Genomic DNA, 16,489 nt, shown 5'->3' with positions numbered 1-16,489 from the left:
CAACTCAAAATGGTTCATTATCACAAAAGGCTCTAACTCTTCTTAATGAGTTAATTTGACATGTTATGTTTAAAAAGACTACAATATTCTAGTCTCTATTCATTGTACAACAAATAACTACCACAATTATACAGCAATAGCCATAGCCCACCCAAATATAGTAGCCTAGCCTAGGTTAGAACCAGCCCTGCCCTGCATGGAGACATATTTTACGATAATAATGGAGAAAATGTTTGCAAAACTTTAGGTTTTTGTTAACAGAATCTCCCAACCCTCATTCATATATTTGCGCAACAGCCCACATTCTGCCTTCAATCCAGCGAGACAAGTGAAATAAATGTTTTTTTTTTTTTTTAAAGCTGTCATCGCCATAGGCACAATATTTAGGCTACCTCTGTTAAGCCTACACAAAGTTGCGAATTAAGGAGTATTTCCTGATCGGGGAATCCTTTCGGTCTGCAGTTCAATTGTGCCGCAGGCCAATAAAGGCAAGCATGTTTGCCACTTACATTTCTGATGTCTGACACTTCAAATTGCTGCAAGTGCATCAAGAAAGGTCCCGCCTTAGACCATTTTAATGGCCAATCGTAGACTAGTAGACTGGGGTAGCCTGTGCCACCTGGAGCCACCCCTCTGGAAAAGAGAACGAGCAGGGTGTCGACGATACGTGCTATGCTGGTCAAATTGCTTTACCGTAACGAAAATGTAAGTACTTTTGTAATTCTATCTATTTAAACACACAGACTTGCATATTTTAAGTTGTATCCTACGTACATGATGCAACTGATGAACTGCTTCCATGTCTTAATCCATGTCAAGAACTATCGAAAGCTTGACTGCTAACTAACAGGGTTAGCCGTAGCACATGTTGGAGCCAGTCGACTATTGGAGCCAGTCTTGGTATACTCAAAAGCATGAATACTAACTAACTTAACATAAATACTAAGCAACTTTTGACAACAACAGCATGACATTGCTGTTGACATAAATTAAAGTAGTTCTACTCAACCCAGTCTCAGATTAGAGGGACCTGATCATCGATTCCAAATGTTGGAACGTAGGCTATATCTAACATGCCACGTAACCGTATCACCGTGTGCCACGTAGGATAACAGTCACGCATGCGCCTTATTCATTGTAACCAGAACGAAGCTACAGGATACACTTGCCATCACACCTCAGTCCAGCAGATGGTGGTAATGCACTCCGTTTGCAAAAATCAACGGAGTTCCGTTCAGGAACCAGAATTAGTGCACCAAACATATGTCAAAACCAAACACGTATATGCCATGGGGGCAGCCGTGGCCTACTGGTTAGCACTTCGGACTTGTTACCGGAGGGTTGCTGGTTCGAACCCTGACCAGTAGGCACGGCTGAAGTGCCCTTGAGCAAGGCACCTAACCCCTCACTGCTCCCGAGCGCCGCTGTTGTTGCAGGCAGCTCACTGCGCCAGGATTAATGTGTGCTTCACCTCACTGTGTGTTCACTGTGTGCCGAGTGTGTTTCACTAATTCACGGATTGGGATAAATGCAGAGACCAAATTTCCCTCACAGGATCAAAAGAGTATATATATTTGTATAATATTTACAAATATCTTACAGACAAATACCTTGTAAGCTATGACAAAGGCCATGTTTTTTTAATGTAAGGCCAGATTATTTCTGACCATGTCACCCATACTGTATAATCAATTCAACAATGGTTGTAAAGTTATTTTCATATATCTACACCTACACCAACATGCAACATGTACAACAGCAGACCCTCTGCATAACACTGTCACTCGGGTGAGCCATTTTCAAAGGGAGTCTGCTATTCTGCAGTGACAACGCTGCCACAGCTTTTTTTTTCCTCAAAGAGAGAAATCAGATCTCATTTGGAAATGACCAAATTCTGTCCTGTTTTTCAGAACTCCCTCAAGGAGAAATAAAGATAAAAGATCTTGTTTTTAGTATAAAGAGACTCACTGTACCTAGCACTCTCTCGAAAGATAATTTTGACTTAATTTAATAACAGTTTTTTAAAGACAAATTTGCTTAACACACTGGCAGCCAGTTTCCATGATGAAATGTCTTAAAATAAGTCAAACTCACCTTGCAGTTTGCCATGTTATGGAACAGGAGACTCATGAATCTAGTAAGTAATGATATCACTAAAGTAACACATAAGAATTTTGTAACACATGACTTCACCAACGCTATGCACTTTGTTAGACTCTGAATTTAAGAAGTGACAACAGAGAGATGTGAAAATATCACTGTGCCAGGCTACACTGCGCTACTGAGATTTGGTCCTCTGTTTTAGCCTACATGCTCGTCTCTGATTTGATCAGAAGCCTAGCCTTGTTCCTTGTTCTTTGTTCCATGTTTTTCATAATTGCTCTATCTGAGTATCTGTTCCTCCCCGAAACGAGTAACCTTTACCTCTGAAGGGGACTTCACACTGTACGCAGCATTCTGACAACCTCACACACCTGATACACACTTACCATGCTCTTTCCTTCCTTCCCTCCTCTACCTCCTATGCTACTACATCTACATAGTCCTAAGGATATGCACATACAGTCTACAACTATGCACAGATACATTAGGTTATGATGAAACCATTATCAGACTGCATGCTACCCACTTTAATTCAAGACCAAACATGAATGTTATGTTCACAACATAAGAGAGATTTCACAACAATACAGAGATTTCAGAAGTGACCATCAAAGCAGTTACTCTGTTGGTTTGAGTTTGGTTGATAATTAGTTTGAGATGGGGGTGGCCATTTGGCTGCTTTGGCCCAAAATCCTGGCCTTACAGTCTGATCTGGAAATATGGTGTTATCAAGATGGAAATAGGCAAAGATTGAATGTAAATCTGAAGGCACACACAAATACATGAAATTGTTTTTTGAAAATGTTTCAAATATCTTTTTTTAGTCCACACATTGGTAGGCCAGAAATAAACTAATATCCATAATTTCATTACTGGTTTAATGGCTAAATTGATGTTGTGAACTAGGCTATATACAGTCCTAAAAAAAGGCGTGAAATGAGCCGTGTTTTCAGCAAACTTGCTGGGCCTACAGTATGTACCAGTTGCCAATGACAAGCTTTCTTCTGTTCACACAAAATGCATTCATGACAATAGTCGGAAGTTGCATAGGCCTACAGTATGCAAAACATCTCTTTGTTTTACAAATCGTATCGAACTTCAAAGCTCACAAAGCTCAAAAGACAGCACAAGGACAGGGAAGGAGACATGGAAATAAATATAAAAATACAAGGGCACCTTACATGTCAAACTAAATCACAAGACAAGGTGTGGTATAAAATTATCACTATGGTTTGTAGACATCATGATGAGAGAACGAGTTTGAAAACTGTAAAACATGTATTTATATAACCTCAACCATAATCAATAATATCAATAATAATCAATAATAAACTGAAGTTATTCCTAGCATACTTTTATAACATTTTAAACTAGATGTACCGAAGAGTGGTACAAAATATGACCGCCGCCCAGTCCAGCACATTTTTCCCACAAAAATAAGTCACGCTTGTCAAATTGTGATCATTTCCTACTTTGTTCCTTTTTTGCGTGTTTGTAATTGAGTGTGTGCAGAGTGTGTGGTTGTTTTTGTGTATATGTGTTTTGTGTGTGTTTTTGTGTGTGTGTGTGTGTGTGTTTGTCTATGTAGGTGTTTGTATGTGTGGGTGCATGTGTGTGAGGGTGTGTGTGTGTATGTGTGTTTATGTGTTTGTGTGCGTGTCGTGTGTGTGCATGTATGTGTGTGTGCATGTGTAGTGTGTGTGTGTTTGCATGTCTTTGTGTGTGTGTGTGTGTGTTTTTTGTGTGTGTGTGTATGTGTGTGTGTGTGTGTGTGTGTGTGTGTGTGTCTTTATGAATGTGTACATAAATAAAGCAAATCAGGGAACCACCTACTCTTTGCGATAAGTGCCATGGGATCTTTAACAACCATGGTGAGTCAGGACCTCAATTTAACATTCAGGCAAAGGAAAACATCTCCTGCAGTACAGTGTCCCTGTCACTGCAATAGGATATTAGGATTGATATTTGTTTGCTGGCTTTTGGACACAGGGAAGAGTGCCACCTACAGGGCAGCCACCAACACCACTTCCAGCAGGAACCTGTGTGTGTGTGTGTGTGTGTGTGTGTGAGTGCATGTGCTTGTGGGTGTGCCTATGTGTGTGCCTGTGTGTGTGGTGCATGTGCATGCTTGCGTACATATGTCTACTGTGTCTGTATGTGTCATACGGATGATTACTGTGAATGTATGTGTGTGTGTGTGAATATGCACATGTGTGCATATGGAATGGGTTAACATGACCCCTGGAGGCAAACATACACAAAAAATTGGTCATCCTAGGCCCTACGGTTCTCAAGATATTCACAGAAAACTCTGTTGGTGTACGGTCACTAAATGTACACATAAATAAATGTATTGTAAAGCCCCCCATGAACGAAAGTCCACGAAACTTGGCATGCATTCAGAGGGTGTCATAATGATCCTACACTTTCAATTTCCGCCAATATCAGCCAGAGATATTGTGATTACAACACCTAATTTTTTTGCTTTTTAATTTTTGACTTAATTTCTGGCCCGAGTCTGAATATCTGATACGACAAAGGTAATAAATAAAATAGTCAGCAGGGTGGCCAAAAGATAGTCTAGATAGAAAGCTATACTGTAGACCAGTGTTGAAACCTACATTCAACTGAGCTCCTTGTACACTCTTGTTAGTCCATGAGCCTGAAGGGTTGGGCAGTACCATCTGAGGGGAATAAGATTTTTGACAAGGTATACCACCCTAGAGTTAGAAAATAAGTGGTAACATTGCATTGGTAGCTGTAGGTAATAAATCATATATGAACAATCTCCTCTATAAAGTCCTAGTATAACTGGAAACTGTCTAATTATTTAATTTTGCGATTGAGATATCCATGCTCTGGCGTCCCCTCTGCGATGTGTTCGCCCCCCAGTTTCAGAGCTATTCTAAATGCAAAAGTGCATAGAGGGAGTTATGACAAAACCGTGACTTAAAAAACTAGATCCTAATAGAAAGCTGTTAGCTTTCCTAAGCTACATAAGGTATAAGCTAGGCCTATTACACAACATAAATTGTCACTAGGCTATGCTGGCGATCCAAATAAAATCTCCTTTGGGAACCAATGGCTTACAGTATCAAGCAGACTTAAGCTGCCACCTCGTGGCGAAAAGTTGTAATGCATTTCACAAAGCTGCGTGAATCACAGAAAGCGCAAATGAAGTGGCCACTTCTAAATGGGACCCACTGTACAGTACCTGAAGGTCTGTGGCTAAAGCAGCCATAATGAAAGTGTTATCATTGTTTGGATACTTCACACACACATGCTTTTTAATCGCATAGACTACAACTACCAAGCTGGAATCAAAGCACATGGATTCCCCTCTCACACCCTACACACACACTTCAAACAAACACACAGGCGTCTCAGTCTCACGCATGTCCGTAGGCAAAACTGTATCGGACTGGTGTAACGTTGGTAAATCATCCATCGCACAGAATGATTTTTGTAGCACGTGCAACAAATATGTGTACCTACAGCCCTGTCCTGGATACATCTCTCATAGTGTGCTCTAAAATATTTGGTTTAAATAGGGATGTAGATCATCACGGGTGTGTTAATAAATCTACATTGCATCGAGTTGACACAAATTTCACTTTGACGAATTTATGTAGTCAATTACGTCGTCTCAGCTCTAACTTTACTTTGAGCCATGCTCTTTCTTACTTGAATGTGTTGTGGCTAACTCACTTAGCTCCTGTTAGTAGCCTAGGCTATGGTCAGAAAAGAATGAGATGACAGTCGAAAGATACAATTACAGTGCTGTTATCAATTTGCTTGGTGTAACCACATTTATGGTTTTCTACAAATGCAACAACAATCAAATTGGCCTCCATCACCCAACCAATGCTAACAGTAACATTATTTTACATAGCTCCTAGGCTATAGAAAAAACTTAAAATTATTAGTATTAGATTAACATAGGCCTACTTGCTGTAAAAACCAGGCATGTCCGATTTATTTTGGCTTCAAGAAGAAATGGGAATGACATTTCATGTGAAAATCATCCTACCCTTATTAGACATTCTCTGCGGTAAACTACAGTGCTGTCCTTGTAGGTAGCGTCCATTGTTTTTCCAACCCACTTTAGATTAACTTCCAACAAAGTTACGTCTTGCTGCTGCGCCATCTGGTGGAAAAACTATGTGACGCCACTACTGGAAATACAGCCTAAATAAAAAATGATGATGAATATTCGGTTTTCCTTTAATAACACCTGGTTAGATTTTTATTAGATAATACATTTTTGCAGTGTTGAACTTGGCTGGAGACAAGAGCAAGCGGGTATTGATGTTAAATTTAGTTCAGTTATGCTTAGCAGGAATCGGCTAAACCAAGGAGAGATCTCATTAAAAAAATCCTTTCTTCTTGGATATTTTGAATCTCTTTCCTCTAAGATAAGGCCACACTATGGGAGCCTACAAGGCTGGTTCTCTGAGCACTGCAAACTTATATTTAAGAAATGTAGGACCCACCTAATCTCTTCCTACCTATACTCCTTTATTAGCCCATGGAAATACTGTACAGTGGCCCCGGCCATGGCGCGACCGGCTGGGGCACCTCCACCATAAGCCACCTACCCAGGTTCGATTCCCGCCCTGTGGTCCTTTCCAGATCCCACCCTGACTCTCTTTCCCATTCACTTCCTGTCATTCTCCACTTTCCTGTCTCATTAAAAGCATAAAAAGTCCAAAAATATGCTTTAAAACAAAGAAAATACTGTACAGTGAAGCTGGTGATTTTTACCATTCATCAGCAGCTTCAAAAATTATTAAGCATGTGCTGTTATGTGTTTGTTTATACAGACCTTCATGGAGATGTCGTGGAGAATAGTCTGGCCATTCCTGGCGGTGTCTGCTGTCTTGTCTCTTCAGATGGCTGGCAACATACTGGATATCCCCAACTTATCATTTGTCCTATCCATTGCTAGAACTATAGGCAACTGCAGTTTTACACTCAGACTCACCTTGCAGTTTGACATGTTGGAACAGGAGACTAGATGGAACATGAATCTAGTAAGTAATGATTTCACTAAAGTAACACATACTGTAAGAATCTAGTAACACATGACTTCACCAAAGCTATGCACTTTGTTAGACTCTGAATTTAAGAAGTGACAACAGAGAGATGTGAAAATATTAAATGGTGCCAGGCTCCACTGCGCTTTTAACATAAAACAACAAGCATAGGTGCACATTTGTTGGTGTTGAATGCAGGAAAACACAATAATTAGCACTTCTTTGATCATGATTTTATTTTATTTTAATACTTTCATTTATGTTTTCAACAATGTAGGCTAATATTAAAACATTGTTCTTACAATGGCAACAACAAGTATACAAATCAAGTAAACTCTTTATTAAGGTCTTAAAAAAAGTGCAATCCTCCCTTTGCCCAATAAAAATGATGTTCCAGGATGATTGTCATCACATTGTGATATTCCTAGCACCAGATACATACTGCTGCTGATCAGATTGTCCATCTGTATTAGAGACAAGGGAGAAAGACAGAGGGAGAGAAGGAGAGAGAGAAAAGGGAGAGAATGGGAGAGAGAGAGGATGGGAGAATGAGAAGGAGGGACACTGGGAGAGGAGAGGAAGTGAGAAGAAGTGGAAAAGAGAGGGTGGGAGAGAGAGAGAGAGAGAAGTCAAGTCAATTTAAGTACATTTATTTATAAAGCACATTGTACATAATACTGTTAACCCAACGTGCTTTATAAATGGTTAATAACAGTTTGACTGTTTGAGTACTCAACGCACTGGCAGCCAAATTTCCCTTTTTTAAAGACAAATTTACTTAACGCACTGGCAGTCAGTTTCCATGATGAAATGTCTTAAAATAAGTCAAACTCTTATTAAATCAAGTCAAATGATTTCATGAGAAAGTGCTGGGTAACTTTCTTTATACAGAAAACAATACCAACAAGAATTTTTGATCTTGATATAAGATAAATAACACCTGGTTAGATTTTTATTAGATAAGCAATTTTTGCAGTGTTGAACTGAGACAAGAGCAAGGCTATTTCTCTAGCGTTCTCAAAAAATATGAGAAGCGGGTATTGATGTTAAATTTAGTTCAGTTATGCTTAGCAGGAATCGGCTAAACCAAGGAGAGATCTCATTAAAAAAAATCCTTTCTTCTTGGATATTTTGAATTTCTCTTTCCTCTAAGATAAGGCCACACTATGGGAGCCTACAAGGCTGGTTCCCTGAGCACTGCAAAGTTATATTTAAGAAATGTAGGACCCACCTAATCTCTTCCTACCTATACTCCTTTATTAGCCCATGAAAATACTGTAAAGAGGCCCCGGCCATGGCGCGACTGGCTGGGGCACCTCCACCATACACCACGTACCCGGGTTTGATTCCCGCCCCCGTGGTCCTTTCCAGATCCCACCCCTGACTCTCTTTCTCCACTGTCCTGTCTCATTAAAGGCATAAAAAGTCCAAAAATATGCTTTAAAACAAAGAAAATACTGTACAGTGAAGCTGGTGATTTTTACCATTCATCAGCAGCTTCAAAAATGATTAAGCATGTGCTGTTATGTGTTTGTTTATACAGACCTTCATGGAGATGTCGTGGAGAATAGTCTGGCCATTCCTGGCGGTGTCTGCTGTCTTGTCTCTTCAGATGGCTGGCAACATACTGGATATCCCCAACTTATCATTTGTCCTATCCATTGCTAGAACTATAGGCAACTGCAGTTTTACACTCAGACTCACCTTGCAGTTTGACATGTTGGAACAGGAGACTAGATGGAACATGAATCTAGTAAGTAATGATTTCACTAAAGTAACACATACTGTAAGAATCTAGTAACACATGACTTCACCAAAGCTATGCACTTTGTTAGACTCTGAATTTAAGAAGTGACAACAGAGAGATGTGAAAATATTAAATGGTGCCAGGCTCCACTGCACTTTTAACATAAAACAACAAGCATAGGTGCACATTTGTTGGTGTTGAATGCAGGAAAACACAATAATTAGCACTTCTTTGATCATGATTTTATTTTATTTTAATACTTTCATTTATGTTTTCAACAATGTAGGCTAATATTAAAACATTGTTCTTACAATGGCAACAACAAGTATACAAATCAAGTAAAACTCTTTATTAAGGTCTTAAAAAATATCCAAAAATATGCTTTAAAACAAAGAAAATACTGTACAGTGAAGCTGGTGATTTTTACCATTCATCAGCAGCTTCAAAAATGATTAAGCATGTGCTGTTATGTGTTAGTTTATACAGACCTTCATGGAGATGTCGTGGAGAATAGTCTGGCCATTCCTGGCAGTGTCTGCTGTCTTGTCTCTTCAGATGGCTGGCAACATACTGGATATCCCCAACTTATCATTTGTCCTATCCATTGCTAGAACTATAGGCAACTGCAGTTTTACACTCAGACTCACCTTGCAGTTTGACATGTTGGAACAGGAGACTAGATGGAACATGAATCTAGTAAGTAATGATTTCACTAAAGTAACACATAAGAATCTAGCAACACATGACTTCACCAAAGCTATGCACTTTGTTAGACTCTGAATTGAAGAAGTGACAACAGAGAGATGTGAAAATATCACTGTGCCAGGCTACACTGCGCTACTGAGATTTAGTCCTCTGTTTTAGCCTACATGCTAGTCTCTGATTTGATCAGAAGCCTAGCCTTGTTCCTTGTTCCTTGTTCCATGTTTTTCATAATTGCTCTATCTGAGTATCTGTTCCTCCCCGAAAAGAGTAACCTTTACCTCTGAAGGGGACTTCACACTGCACGCAGCATTCTGACAACCTCACACACCTGATACACACTTACCATGCTCTTACCTTCCTTCCTTCCTCTACCTCCTATGCTACTACATCTACATATTCCTAAGGATATGCACAAGGACTAGAGGCTAGGGAAAATTGTTTTAGCATGCTTGGGGGGAGGGGGTAGTGACACAATCCCAACAGTGGGATTCATGGATTAAGCTGTTACTGTAAATGTTATTCTATTGCTGCAGCTAGCTCTGTAGCTCAAATTATATTCTACTGCTGTAAGTCACTTTGGATAAACACATCTGCCAAATAAATATGTGTAAATGTTGTAAATAATGTAAATATGTTGATTTATGACAACTGATATCATAGCCTAAACAACCAGACTCTCTCTCTTTTTTTCATAAATTTCAGACACTGCTTAGGTACTAGGTACCAGGTCCCTAGGAGGTACATGACTGGCGATGGCTGTGTGGGATGGTGGTTGAGGAGTCCTGACACGCTGAAAAGCTGAAAAGCTGCTTCATTTGGCCAGGTGTTGGAGAAATATTATTTATATATATTATATATCTATATATATCTGCTTACTTATGATGACGATTAAGAAAAGTTATCACTGCTTTAGAAACCTATCCCGGTGTTCTGATTTTAGTTTTCACTGCTCTATAAGTGTTCTGATTTTAGTTATTGCATTGCCTTAAAACATACTACATGTATCTGCTGTTTTAGTCCACATATATGAATCTTCTGTTTAGTTATAAATCTTATGTTCTGTATATTATTGTGTCTTAGTCTACAAACATGAACCTTGTGTTCTGTTTATAGTTCTACTTTTATAATATCTAGACATGCTGAATCACACAAATTAAAGTTGAAAATCAACTAGAGAGGAACAGAAAGAAGCTCATGTTGAAAAATAATAACAATTTAACAAACCATGCTGTCAAAAGACCTTGGTGAAACTGAAATGTTAGATGTAACACCTGCACCTTGTGTTAATAAAGAAGAGACTAGTAAGACACAAGGGAATGGTGAGGGAAATCATTGAGAATATGATTATGCACATAAAGTCAAGCAGGTACACAGGCTTCTGGGTAAGGAACAGGTGCAGAGTGGAGCGTTAATGTAACCACACGTAGGAGGGCTGTTCAGAAAGTCTCCGTCTAATAAACCACAAAAGAACATGGGGTGCTTAGACAATGTCTCGTGGGAGCAGTACCGAGAAACATCATGTGGATCAGACCCAGACATGTACATCCTATTGGGTGGGGGGTCGGAACACGGTCAACCTCCTGACTGGCGGAAAGTTAGAGTAAAAATAAAATTAAAATAAAATAACAAAAACTACCAATCAGGAGTAGGAATGGGGAACCAAACCATATAGCTATGGGTGGTCACATATAAATAGAATTTGAAGGGGTTTGAGAGCAGCCTTGTGTGTTCCTGTGGCTCATGTGAAGTGTGTTGAGGAGATTAATTTTACGGATTACTGTGCTTTTCCTTTCTAAAACTTTTTATCTGTATTTTTGACTTTACTTTACTTTTATGCTTTTTATATATTGGACACAAAAAAATCAATAAAACTACTTCCGGTAGGGAAGGGATGAAGACATTTTCCTTGTGTGTCCTTGTCCGGTGCGCATGATGTAACCCTACTCTTTCCTTTGGATATACATTCAAGTCTTTGTGGGATTATTGTGTGAGAACCTACAACAGAGTTCTGCTGGAGTTTGGGTATCTGGAAAGTACGGTGGCGCATTGCATTCACATCACAAAAAAAAAAAAATCAGGTTATCTCATAATTATCTCGTAATTATGAAATAAGGATAGGATCCGTGCTGAGGATCTAAACAGCCTTTCAATAAAAGCAAGCACATATTTCCCACTGATTCCCTGCTTTGAATGACTTACATGCTTTGAGAGATTAACATGTCTTTAAGTGGCATGAAAAATAAGCCTGTCAAATCGCCATCAACCCCAAAGCAAAGAGTATAGAAGCTTCTATAAGCTACTCTTTGCCCAAAGGCAATACAATGTTGCACGTTGACAGTCCTAACCAGTAGGTGGAGGTACTACTACACATAGGGCTACCTCCATCCACGTTGTCACCCGCACGCCTATTGTTTATTTTGTGCAGCTAGGCTACTTGTTCAAGTGGCATTGATGAGTTAAACAGTCACATTTTTCCTACACATATTATATTGAGACACAATAGTCAGTTGTAAACAAAGAACCCTTCTTATGTAACCCTTTCGTAAATGGACTGAAGTTGGCTGTAAATATCTACTTTTATTGATTATGCTAACCGTTAGCATCTCTATGGAATTTCTCATATACATTAGCCATAAGCTAACATATTAGTTTCTATTCCGTAACTTGAAATGCTAGTCTACATGATTGCTCTTAAACAAAACATTGAAGGAAATAACTGAGATGTACTCTGTTGGTCTGCTTAGTTTTACAGTGAATACTAAGTAAAGGTTTGAAAGGAACTTCAGCTTCAGACTTTCTCTTACTTGGGAAGCTGTTAGGTCTTCTAATGTAGCTAGCTAGACCATGTCATTGCCACACACAAGTGGGGGCAGAATTTGAAATGTGTCATAAATCATAATTATGTCGTAATTATGAGATAATATGTCATAATTATGAGATACTATCTCGTAATTATGAGATAACCTGATTTTTTTTTTTTTTTTTTGTGATGTGAATGCAATGCCTAACCAGAAATCACAACCACCTAACTAAAAATTACGAAGTGGATGTTTATCTTGTGACTTAATGATTGATCTCCTGTAGCTTAATTTTGATTAAGAGACTTTCTCCCCTACTTGGCTCATTCTTGCTATTTACAGTATGTTAATTCTGAATGACAGCGCAGCATTAGACTCCCTACTTAGCTGTATTAATGACATTAAGTTGTGGCTATCACAAAACTTCCTCAACTTGAACAAGGCCAAAACTGAGTGCATCATTTTCAGTACTGCTAGGACACCAAATGGTCCAGCTCTGAGTTTGGGAGCTCTGGCTACATATCTTTAACCTGACTCTCGCCAGATGAATTTCGTTCCGCCTAGCTCCACTCACATCCATCTGGGATTGGTTCCATTGAGAGCGATTTCAGCACAAGATTGTATGGTAGAGCCAATCAGGATGCAGGGCGGGAGTTTCATAGATGTGAGGTAGCGTAGAAGCGACTGCCCAGACAGCACACATACATCTACCCGATGTCAGTTTCAGATCAGCATGGAATCCTCCCATATAATAATGTCTCAGGGGTATCGGCCTGAAGTCGCTTCCATGTATGTTGGCTTTTGATCGGTCCTACTACCCAAAGCAGATCCCGCTCTATCTTTTTTTTTTTACCCCAGCTTCCATGTATGTTGGGTTTTGATCTTTCCTACTACCCAAAGCAGATCCCGCTCTATCTGTTCTTTTTTTTGCGTGTGTAACAGGCAGCCAGGCACGTCAGATCAGCCTCCTGGAGCAGCGATTTTCAGGTTGGTAAATTCACTCATGTAAATTGTCAGAAAATAGGCATTGTGTCAATTGTATGAATGTATATTTGCCTGCTAGGCTAAGCCATAACTTGGTGTACATTACTTTATAAAGAGCTGTTTGGGGGTAATTACAACTTCGTTGTGAACTAATTCACGTTAGCTAGTTGAGCTAATACTGGAAAATATGTTAAAGGTGCCATGTGTAATGTCCGCCAAAAAATCAATTCATACTCCACATTCCATAAAAGATGGGGCAGTATACCGGAGTGTCTATTCGTACCCCTGTTTTTTTCGTCAGCAGAAAGTGAAGAATTCTGAACGGTTTCAGCACTAATATCTGTTCAAATTAAATTGTGTTTTATTTTCATTATCTTTGTTCAGTGAACACATACAACCGTCAGTTTGTTAGCTAACAGAAATTTCGTGAATATGACGTTCAGGCCCATAAACTATAAGTTACCTGCAAACCTCAACTTCTTGTTGAAGCAGATAGTGCAGTGGTCACAGGCAAGGGCTGGCATGCAGGAGACTGGGGTTAGATTCCCGTGTGATGCATTTTGGCGGAGTGAGTGTGCATGTGTACCAACGTCTCTGGAGAGAAGGCGCGCAATTTGAACAAGAAATCGGTTCTCAAACGGAAGTTTTGATTGCAACAATTAGCTAGTTCATGCACCAGGGTGTAAATAGCATGCAGTACTATAAACACCTGGGTACATCCACTTCTAACTGTACATTGATGCAAACAGCATACCTTATTCAGAGTGTCTATTACATAGCTGAGCTATTCACACTCAAAAAAACATGTTGCTTGTGTTTTTTTTTTTTTTTTAAATATTATTACATTGTGTGATCAATATGCCAGATTAAATGCACAGGGGTGCAAATAGCATACACTGATATTTGTACCAGACGAGGTACTAATTGAACACATTGCTGTGTGCACCGGGGGTACGAATAGCATACATTGATATTTGTACCAGACGGGGTACTAATAGGACACATTGCTGTGTGCACAGGGGTACGAATAGCATACATTGATATTTGTACCAGACTGGGTACTAATAGGACACATTGCTGTGTGCACAGGGGTACGAATAGCATACATTGATATTTGTACCAGACTGGGTACTAATAGGACACATTGCTTTGTGCACCGGGGTACGAATAGAATTCACTTCTTATTGCACCAGGGTACGAATAGCATACACTGCTAATTGTACCAGGGGTGCAAATAGCCTTACCCGCAGTATACCTCCAGAAAGTGAGTTGGTCTACCCTAGAGTAACAACCGAGACACGTGTATTGCAGTTTGGCTGGCGGTTATGTTGCCCGCATACCGCCTCCCATGGCCGAAACTGGTATTATGACACCTCTCGGGCTGTGGCTAGTAATTTAGCATGCTAATTTAGGTTGATCTCTCTGCAGCACTATACCTTGTCATTTTTTTAATGACATAATCGCCCTTATTTCTTAATTCTTTTGATGCATGTAGCTCATTTTTTGGATATTTTTACCTCAATTCTTACACATGGCACCTTTAAACCTAGCTAGCGGCTATAGCGAAATGTTAACACTACAGCATCCATGATTACCGGTACAAGGACAGCAATATGCTTGGGTGTAAGAATAGCAAGTTATTATTTGATTGTGAGACTTAACCCAGGAAAAGCTGTCGTTTTTGTATGGAGAGGAGTGGAAGTAGGCTATTAGCTAACGTTACTGTCTTTGCTGAGCTAACCTGCTGGTCGTGTCATCATAACGCCTTTGCACAGAGGAAATGCACAGATAATATATGCACCAGCCGAAGTTCCTAAAGCAAATGTAGGCTACGTTTCAGTCCCAACTTTCTCTAGTCACTTCCAGAGTTCCAGAGTGGAGCTAGGCGGAACGAAATTCATCTGGCGAGAGTCAGGTTAACATATCTTAAGCCAGCTGTTGAAATTTGACAAGCAAATCAGTAATGTGGTAAAAACGATTTTTTTCCAGCTTCGTCTCCTGGCTAAAGTTAAGCACTTCCTTAACAGGCATGATTTAGAAAAGGTGATTCATGCTTTTATTAGTTCAAGATTGGATTACTGTAATGCCTTGTATGTTGGCTTGAATCAAACATCCATCTCACGTCTGCAACTTGTGCAAAATGCTGCTGCCCGCTTTTTAACAAACACACCTAGACGCGAACATGTCACTCCTGTTCTTTACACACTACATTGGCTCCCTGTGCGTTTTAGAATAGAGTTAAACCTGCGTGAGCACAACCGGTCTTTGCGGTCTTCTAACCAATTGGTGTTAGAGGCTAGCCTGGCCTCGGCCTGCCTACGTACTTTTGCTCGATTTCTTTTCCCTACAGTACTCCGTCTGGAATAGGTTGATTTGCCCTCGTTTACTTCGGCAGTTGGGCAGCCGAACCAACCAGCAAACAGAGGGCATCCCTGAGAGCGATTACGTTACACAGGCATGGTGTTTCAATTACTACCTCCCCGCCCCCAATGCAGCTGACCGCTTGGAATACATAAGCGAATAAGCGAAAAGGGCTTATACTTATGAAATCTTTGAGCAAATGTGAATAAAAGGCGCAAATAATGGCGGCCTTACATTGTACGATTTTGGTCTGTTTTCACAGTCGGCGACTAAATTTCCAAAGTCGGACAGAAATCATGGGAGTTGTACTGGAATCGCGGCGCGCTCCCGTCAACTAGATTGTTAAGTGTAAGGTGCCAATCTTAGCGGTTTTAAGTCAGTCGGAGTCAGTCCTTTTCTAGTTTTGCTGTTACGACAATATCAAACATATTTGATATTTTCGCAAGTCTTTCTAGTCGTGGCTCATGCAAATAGTGACGTGAACTATAAAAACCAATAGTGACCTCTCTCCAACACCAAACAGGAAGGGGTAAAGTAGGCAACAGCTGTAGCCTATATGATTATTTGTTATTCTTATAATATTGAATAATATTCTTATTCTTATAATATTTGTAATTTCTTATACATATTTAGTCGGCTCTTCCACGTGACGGAACAACTCTATATCGGTTAGGGATGTCACGCATGAAACAATGCTGCAGAAACACGAAAATACGACTTTGAGTTTAGTAGGCTATCATTTCAGTTCCTGTTTA

The 16,489-nt window shown here is 39.8% G+C and overlaps 1 long non-coding RNA gene across 1 annotated transcript; it reads left to right on the top strand.

The window, feature by feature from the left end:
• Positions 1 to 6,932: 6,932 nt before the first annotated feature.
• Positions 6,933 to 9,416, top strand: LOC125288011. The gene is made up of 3 exons (XR_007192427.1): positions 6,933 to 7,136; positions 8,683 to 8,892; positions 9,373 to 9,416. It is a non-coding gene; the product is annotated as an uncharacterized LOC125288011 (long non-coding RNA).
• The last annotated feature ends 7,073 nt before the right edge of the window (positions 9,417 to 16,489 follow it).

The sequence above is a fragment of the Alosa alosa genome, chromosome 22 (genome assembly GCF_017589495.1).
Source record: "Alosa alosa isolate M-15738 ecotype Scorff River chromosome 22, AALO_Geno_1.1, whole genome shotgun sequence".
Taxonomy (NCBI): Eukaryota; Metazoa; Chordata; class Actinopteri; order Clupeiformes; family Clupeidae; genus Alosa; species Alosa alosa.
This window is presented reverse-complemented; position numbering and strand designations above follow the sequence as displayed.